Source organism: Alosa pseudoharengus, unplaced genomic scaffold (assembly GCF_046254945.1).
Source record: "Alosa pseudoharengus isolate Yale_2024_CS ecotype anadromous, Long Island Sound unplaced genomic scaffold, YU_APseudo_1.1 YU_APseudo_1.1_scf_8, whole genome shotgun sequence".
Lineage (NCBI taxonomy): Eukaryota > Metazoa > Chordata > Actinopteri > Clupeiformes > Clupeidae > Alosa > Alosa pseudoharengus.
This window is the reverse complement of record NW_027468870.1, coordinates 24,418,828-24,427,138: the sequence shown is the minus strand read 5'-3', so window position 1 is coordinate 24,427,138 and position 8,311 is coordinate 24,418,828.

Here is an 8,311-nt window from a genome sequence, read left to right as displayed (position 1 = left end):
GTGTGGGGGGGGGGTAAAAGAAAAGAGTAAAAAAAACAGAAAGAAAAGAGAAACTACGTTTGTAGCTCACTGTTGAGCTTTTATCTATATTTTAAGCCACACACAAGGTGTACAGTTGAGCTGGAGCTTCTTTCAGGGGCCAGGCGCCTGCATAATTCATGGCAAGGAGCCGCCTGCTGAAATGGCTAAATAAAAGATCTCTCTCTCCGTGGCGGGTCCGCAGTGAGCTAGCTGCCTCTGTGTGTGTGAGTGTGTGTCTTTGTTATATTTGTGCTTGTGTGTGTGTGTGTGTGTGTGTGTGTGTGTGTGTATGTTTGAAGGGAATGGGTATGCATTTGAACATCTGTCCATGTGTATGTGTGTGGTTTGGCATACCTGTGATTATGTGTGGACACATCTGTGTGTGGTTGTGTGACACCTGTCCCTCTAAAGTGTATCCACATGCTGTTTTGAGCGATAGTGGTCATGGCCTTCCTGTCCCTCCAACTCTCTCTGATCAAGACAGCCTGCTCAGCCACAGTGGGCCTGCAGTGAGGCCTTTGCTGTGGGCCTTGTCAGCTCTGGCTCTTGTAACACATACAATTGCACAGAGTGGACAAAATTCCTGTCAAATTCCCTTACCGGTGCTTACTGACTTAATTCACACCTGCCTGACCCAAAGGTCCACTGACTGGGAGCTATTGAACCACACTACTGTTACTGTACTGGCATGTAATGCGAAAGTATGGACTATGGTATGTAAACATGTTCACATGTTCACCCATAGCAACACTTGGACTTTTGAAGGATGCTGAAGTCCAGATGAAGTAATTGGGTCACTCTATAGCTAGCCGATGGTGCTTGGTAGTTTAGGGATGCGAGAGAGTTTCGGTGTTTGTATTCTGTATCTAAACACAATCTTTAAATGTTTTGCTTTGGTAATGCAGAAACATGTTAAGCCAATAAAATGTACTACATTGACATGGAGAGAAAGAGGGAGAACATGTAGAGGTCATGTAGAGGTCATGTAGAGGTCATGTAGAGGTCAGAGAGAAAAGGAAACAATGTGAAGAGCTTGGTTCCAAAACGCTATATCCACCATTTTACTGAATTTTCATAAATAATTTGTTTACATTTTGTTACAGAACTGTATTTGGGTATTGGTACTTGATTTATCTTTACTCAATCAAAACAACACAACTGCAATTTGATTGATTTTTTTCCTGAAATACACAAGAAAATAGCATGACTTTGTAATGTTTTTAAAGGTTTTAAAGGTTATGTTAATTACTTACAAAGCTCTGAATGGCATAGCACCTTCATATATCTCTGAGCTTTTAATATCTTATCAACCACAAAGGAAACTTAGATCATCCAATTCTAATCTTTTAATCGTACCCAAAGTGCTCCACAAGCAAAGTGGAGAAGCTGCTTTTATCCATTATGCCCCAAAACTATGGAACACCCTGCCTCTGTACATCAAGCAGGCGAGTTCAGTAAATATTTTTTAAAAAGATCTGAAAACATACCTGTACAGGAAAGCTTTTAGTTAACTCATCTTATCCTGTAGACTACTTTTTCAGATTATTCTACATCTGCTGCCATTGGAGGGCGCAGCCAGCCAGAAGCAGATGGGCTCCCCCTATTAAGTCAGGTTCTGCTCAAGGTTTCTTCCTGGAATATGGGAGTTTTTCCTTGCCACATTGCCATATGGCGTGCTTATGGGGGGTAAAGGGTTAAGGCTGTTATTGTTATATATTATATATGTAATAATGTTATTTTCTATATTTTTGATATGTTGCTGAGTGGATCATAAACGGCCCCAGCAATGAAGAAAAGTGATTGATAATGACTGACTGACTATTATTGTGTTACATGCTTCAAATGTAAAGCACTTTGAGCTGCATTCTGTGTATGAAAGGTGCTATACAAATAAAGCTTATTATTATTATTATTATTATTATAAAAACTGGAGATATAGCATTTTGGAACCAAACTCTTCAACGTTCTCTTGAAATTACTCTACACATTCTTTCTTCACCTTGAGTTCAAGACAGGTCTAACATGGCTCAAGACCTGGTAGAGGGGAGTGACTTATGGCCAGGTGGTTGGAAACGAGAGGACTAGAGAATGGGGGTCTCGGGGGTGTGGGATGGGTGTGTCAGAATTTACTTGTTTTTGTTATTTGATTTCGACGGGAGGGTGAGGGGGATTGAGGGGCTGCTGTGAGGGCATTCGTGTGGAGATGCTTTCAGATGTTGGCGCGTGCCAAAGCAAGACAAGGCAAGGCTAGAGGGCTGATTTGAGTTTCAAGGGGCGAGATGGATGGATGGTGCTGGTTGAGGCGGAGGCAGAGGTGGTGCAGTGGTTGGGGGTGGAGGGTGCTGTGGTTGAGCTTGAACCTTTAAAAGCCTTCGTTCTCCACCAGTGAAATTATTACCAGTGTGTGAAAACAAGGCTGGCTCGAGGCTAGCCACCCAGGAGAGAGCTTAGCCTCAGGGCGATTTCAGAAGAAAGTCATGCAGGAGAAATAATGGGGAAGGGAATGAGGAGAGGAAGGTAAAGGGAATTTTTATTTCTCCTTTTTCCCCTCCACGTACACTCTCTCACTGTGGCTATATACCATTGCATTTTTTCACTCTCTTCCTGTTCTCTCTCTTTCTCTCTCTCTCTCTCTCTCTCTCTCTCTCTCTCGTGCCCCTTTCTTCTTCTCTCATCTGAAGATGATGTTTTTGTGCCCTAACAAAGCCTCCTATGGCTGATCCTGGACTATGAGAGCTAGTACATCATTCCCACCTCGAGCCTCCTCCCAACTCCCCCATCTTAAAAGGCTCGAGGTCAGTCCTTTGGGATAAAAACTCTCCTCTGTAGAGTCCGACAACCACTGAAGGCTATGTCCAGGGGCCTTCCACCTCACCCACTCCTAGCACGCGGTCTTGAAGGTCAACCGCAGGTTTTGTGAGACAGGCCTGAGACGAGGCCTTCTCTGTGGTTCTGTAATATCCCAACTCCAAACTGGGCGAAGCCGACACAGGAGCCATCGTTTAATTTTGCCAGCTTGCTCATTTCTCGTGTCGACTTCTGAACGTGCACTTTGTTCAACAGATTTGCTTGAGTGCGGACCTTAAATATTTACCAAAAAATGTAGTCAATTCTCTGCAAATATAAATCTTGCATAACGTTATGAGGCAAGAGGAAATATATCCTTTTGCTCATTCTCTTGATTTCCTGAATGAAGTGCGCCTCTGCTGTGCGCTCTTAGCACAGACGCTTTGTGTGATTCAATTTTTATGATGCACTGTTAAAACAATAGTCTCACAGCGTTCGGCTGTTTCTGAGAGCAGCGCGATCGCCTGTCTCTGTTGCCATGTGCTGTCCCTCATCTTCTGACCAATTCCTGCTGCTGCAATAGCTGGCATGTCCAGCACTGCCATATATGCTGATATGTCAATCAACAAAAAGTACTATTTTATTCTCTCTCTCTCGCTCTCTCGCTCTTTCTCTCTCTCTCTCTCTCTCTGTGTGTATGTGTGTGTGTGTGTGTTTGTGTGTGCCTGGAAGTATGTGTATGCATGCAACATATGTGTGTGTATGTGTGTGCCTGTGTGTGTGTGTGTGTGTGTGTGTGTGTGTGTGTGTGTGTGTGTGTGTGTGCCTATGTGCCTGTGTGTGTGTGTGTGTGTGTGTGTGTGTGTGTGTGTGTGTCAGTGTGCCTATGTGCCAGTGTGTGTGTGTGTGTGTGTGTGTGCCTATGTGCCTGTGCCTGTGTGTGTGTGTGTGTGTGTGTGTGTGTGTGTGTGTGTGTGTGTGTGTGTGTGTGTGTGTGTGCCTATGTGCCTGTGTGTGTGTGTGTGTGTGTGTGTGTGTGTGTGTGTGTGTGTGTGTGTGCCTATGTGCCTGTGTGTGTGTGTGTGTGTGTGTGTGTGTGTGTGTGTGTTACCTTCTCTCTGCCTTTTGCCTAATGTAGCTGTTTGTGGGCTGCTGCATGATGGGAGTGTGCTGTGGGGTGGGGCTGGGAATACCCTGAGCCTCCTGACTGATATGAGTTGTGACATGTTCGAGGCGGTAGCCTGTGTGCTAGCCCGTGGCATCCTGGAAAACATGCTAATAGAGAGGTGCATTAGTGCACTCACAGGCCCGTGATAATCAAAGAGGATATGCTTTGCTCTCTCCGCACAACTCCACTCTGCTCTCTCTCTCTCTCTCTCTCTCTCTCTCTCTCGCTCATGCGCGCATATCTTCTCTCTATACTTCTCTCGCTCTTAGCCTCTCACTCACCCTCTCTCTCTCACATCACTCTGTCTCTAACTCTAAACCTCTCTCTCTCTCTTACCCAGTCTCACTCCTTCCACCCCTTCCCCCTCTCCCCTCTCTTCTCTCTGTCCCTCATTCCTACAGGCAGGCTTAGTAATGGCTGACAGCTGTTCCATAAAATAAAAAAAAAATCATGGAGATGAGCCGTTAAAAACGCTTGCAAGTCTCAAACTTTACATGAACAAGTTTTACCTTCTCAAGAGCTGTTTTAGGATTCAAACTTCACGGACGATGTTGGGAGAGGGTGACGTCTGCACATTTGAAACTGAGCCCAGGCTGAAATGGGATGGCAAGTAGGAATAAAGCATTTGGGTTGCATCAGACAGTCCATGTAAGTGGTATTTCATGAGACTCTCCAAAGGTGTTACCAAGAGTGCTGTGCAAAAAATATACTAGCTGAAAAATAGATTTCCTCTGGGTGTCCTGGTTGGATTCAGATCCTCTCTCCCCATCAGATTTAAATCAGATTTGAATAATAACTTTAACACAGATGAATCAAATTTCAGAAGTCAGAAGAATCTCTATAATACGAAATGTCAGAAGTCAGAAGAATCTCTATAATAAGAAATAGAACTTGTGTACTTTGTCCAACAGTCACTAATAGCAAATGGTGTAGATCTATACAATGTACCAGTACTGCTATTGCCAGAGACATTTCCATAGACTTGAAGTTGTTCACAATAGTTTATGCAAACATAAAAGCTATTACATTAAAGGAATCATTTGAGTTGGCTTTTCATGTTGTCACATTATTGCTGTTTGCCTCATGTTGGTCCTCTATATAACAGGGCTCCTAATGATAGGCAGTGTGTCCAAGAACCTGGCAATGACTGGTGGTATACACTACATAAAGCCCAAATAATCTGACAGTATAGGCTACATATTGTGTAGGTTCATAATATATCCTCCAACTTATTATATTATTATGAGTCTCTTGCACATTAGTTTGTGTAACTATTACCAAAATGTCCTACATTATGGCTAAATGTATTGTAAATCTTTAATCTAATGGTCCTTCAATCTAATCTATTTTAATCTAATAGTACATCTTTACATTTAGAGTGTCATATGAATGTTGGTGACAGTGTGCCACGAGATACCATTTCTAAAGAGAGAGAGAGAGCATGGAGGGATAGCCATCTGTCAGTGGCACGTCATAAGATGTTAGATGTGCTTCCCTTAGATTCCATTAGACGCTAGTTAGAGATATGCGTGGGCAGGGCCAATAAAAGCTATTAATATTAAATCCGGTGTAATATGCATACTCCACACACTTAATGGAGCCCTGCACTCTCCAGCCCACTAATAATGTGCGAGTGCTGTGACCGGCACTCCAGGGTCTAATTGGGCCAATTCATTCAAGGAACAAGAAGTCTGCCCACCAGTCTGATGTTCTCTCGCCTCCACAAAAAAGGAGAAAAAAAAGGACGAGACAGCAGGCATATGAATGTGGCCGGTTAGAGAGCCTGTGATAAAAAATTGAACACTTACTCCAAACTGTGGGCACATACTTTTACATGCAAAATGGCCCTTCCAATTAAGTTCTTTGAGGTAATGAAATCTGCAGAGGAGAAAAAGGGAGAAAATCTGCCTGGCCAGTTCACCTTAAGGCTGTTTCGTGTGGGTTTTGAGCTGTGGTTTAAACTTTTACAGGCTAATGGGCTCTTGTTAATGTCTTTTCAGTTCAAAAGAGACATTTTCTTACTGTTTTTCACTCTCTGTTAATGAGGTGTTTGATTGAGAATGCACTAGGGATTGCTTGCATTTTTCAAGTTTAAATGCCCTTTTTTTGTGTGTGCATGTGTATGCATGAATTCTCTCTCTCTCTCTCTCTCTGTCTCTCTCTCTCTTTCTCTCTGTGTGTGGGTGTGTGTGTGTGTGTGTTTGTCTGTCTGACTAGCTGCTTAACCCTATTTGTGTGAAATGTTTGTGATTAATGAGCCAAATTGTGTTGGTAGGAATAGGTTTTCTATGCACACTGGTTAGAGTATCAAAAGGAAGATGTGTGTGTGTGTGTGTGCGCGCGCGTGTGTGTGTGTGTGTGCGTGTGCGTGCGTGTGCGTGTGCGTGTGCGTGTGCGTGTGGCTGTTTGTGTGTGTGTCCGTCCGCCTGTGCTTATGTATGCAAGAAAGGAAGTGATATGTGGAGGAAGTGATATGTGGATCTAATTGTGTTGTTGTGGTTAGGTTATCAAAGGATTTATCAAAGACCTTTGTTTGTGTGTGTGTGATTATGTGTGTGTGTGTGTGTGTGTGTGTGTGTGTGTGTGTGTGTGTGTGTGAGAGAGAGAGAAAGTTCAGTGGTCTGTATGTAAAACTGACACAGTCATCTAAACATTATGCAGATTTATGGTCTAGTAATTGTTCCCAAAATTTTTATTTCTGTCCGTTTTTTATGTGCCTATGGAGGTCTTTGTGCTGGCTCATGCTTGTTGGCTAAATTGCATTAATCATATGTGTTTATGAAACAGAAAGCGCTTTCAGACATACGTGTAAGACCGGAGGTTCTGCCTATGTTAAACGGTGGGGCCGTATATCTGAACGACATAACCGGTCATATGGAAGTCCGAATTCACCCGGTGTTTATACTACCCCCGACCTAGTATTTCCTCCGGACATTATGTAAATGTGCTGTGTCTGAACGAGGCGTAGAACATGCGTTAAAATTCACACCTAGTGAGAGGGCGTGTTGGTGACGTTTCTTTCGTGCGTCCATGTGGTTAAATCTGACTTAAATGCCAGTGTTATGATGGAGTGGCATAGTGCTGTCCAGAAAATCTCCGACATGGAAAGATGCAGACATCACGGAGCTACTGTCCATGAGGGCATACAACATTTTGATAAAACACATGAAGGGAATGGCACGTTGTAGCCTACAACTGCATGGCAAGGCCAAACGAATTCAAAAGACTGAATCATCATAAGGCGCTGAATAGGCAGTAGCCTACAGCGACGTCGTTGACGACAATAACAGGAGTATTTAATAAATTGTTAGCCAACACGGTTTTCTGTTCATTGATAGCCTTAGGCAGAATTAGGCTACAGAAAAGAATACAATATATTTTTTCTCTTCCGGCAGTAAAGACAGTAGATTCGTGTTTAAAATTAAATGAAAACTAAAGGTAGGCTATAGGCTTATTATGCATATGACCATCCAGATGAGGCTGGTGATCTGTCAAGAATGATGAAGATCGTAAGATACAGATGGTTTTATTGTTGCTGTCATTATTACCACAAACACGAATTGACAACGAAACCATGGCGATCGTGGGTTATATCTTGCCTGTTTATTAGGCCATGCACAGCCCTGTCAGAACTCCGTGTAGCATGCATACTGGCAGTTTTCATAAACCATCACCAACTAGTTCGCACTTTGGATATATCGTTGGATTGTGAAAAGCCCAATTCGAATAACTACAGTACAACAGATGAGGTAGGATGCATATTTTGCAATTAGAATTTCGTGTTGGTGAGACCTGTTGCCTATCAGTAGACATGTCATCTCGAGTTCCACGACAGCTTAGCTAGTGCCACCGAAATATGACACTGAAATCCTCTCACTATTGGAGTCGCTCAGATAGAAACAGCTGTAACGTGGTTAGGACACTTTTGCTGTGGAGTGGAGACGCCATAAGTTAGGTGTGGTTTTGACAATCAGAAAAGCAATATACTGAAATAGTTTAATGATGTAAAGTCAAGTGCTGGTCTGGTGTGTGTGCACGCAGTTTTTATTGATGAGTCGGAGTGGCAAGGGCATTATAAAACTTCTCGCTCTTAGGTCTACTCATACACCGCGTTGAAATGGCGTAGCTGTCTAAATTCAAATCATATCATGCTAGGGGAGAAATCGTGGGACATCCATTATTTTGTTATTCAGCACCCATGGTCAAAAATATGTTCCCGCTGCCTGCATTACGTTGAAAACAGATAAATGTGTTTACTCGAAGCACACATACAAATACTGTATGTGCGCACTTACGTGACTATCCTACTTCAAGTATTAGCCTACGCACAATAGA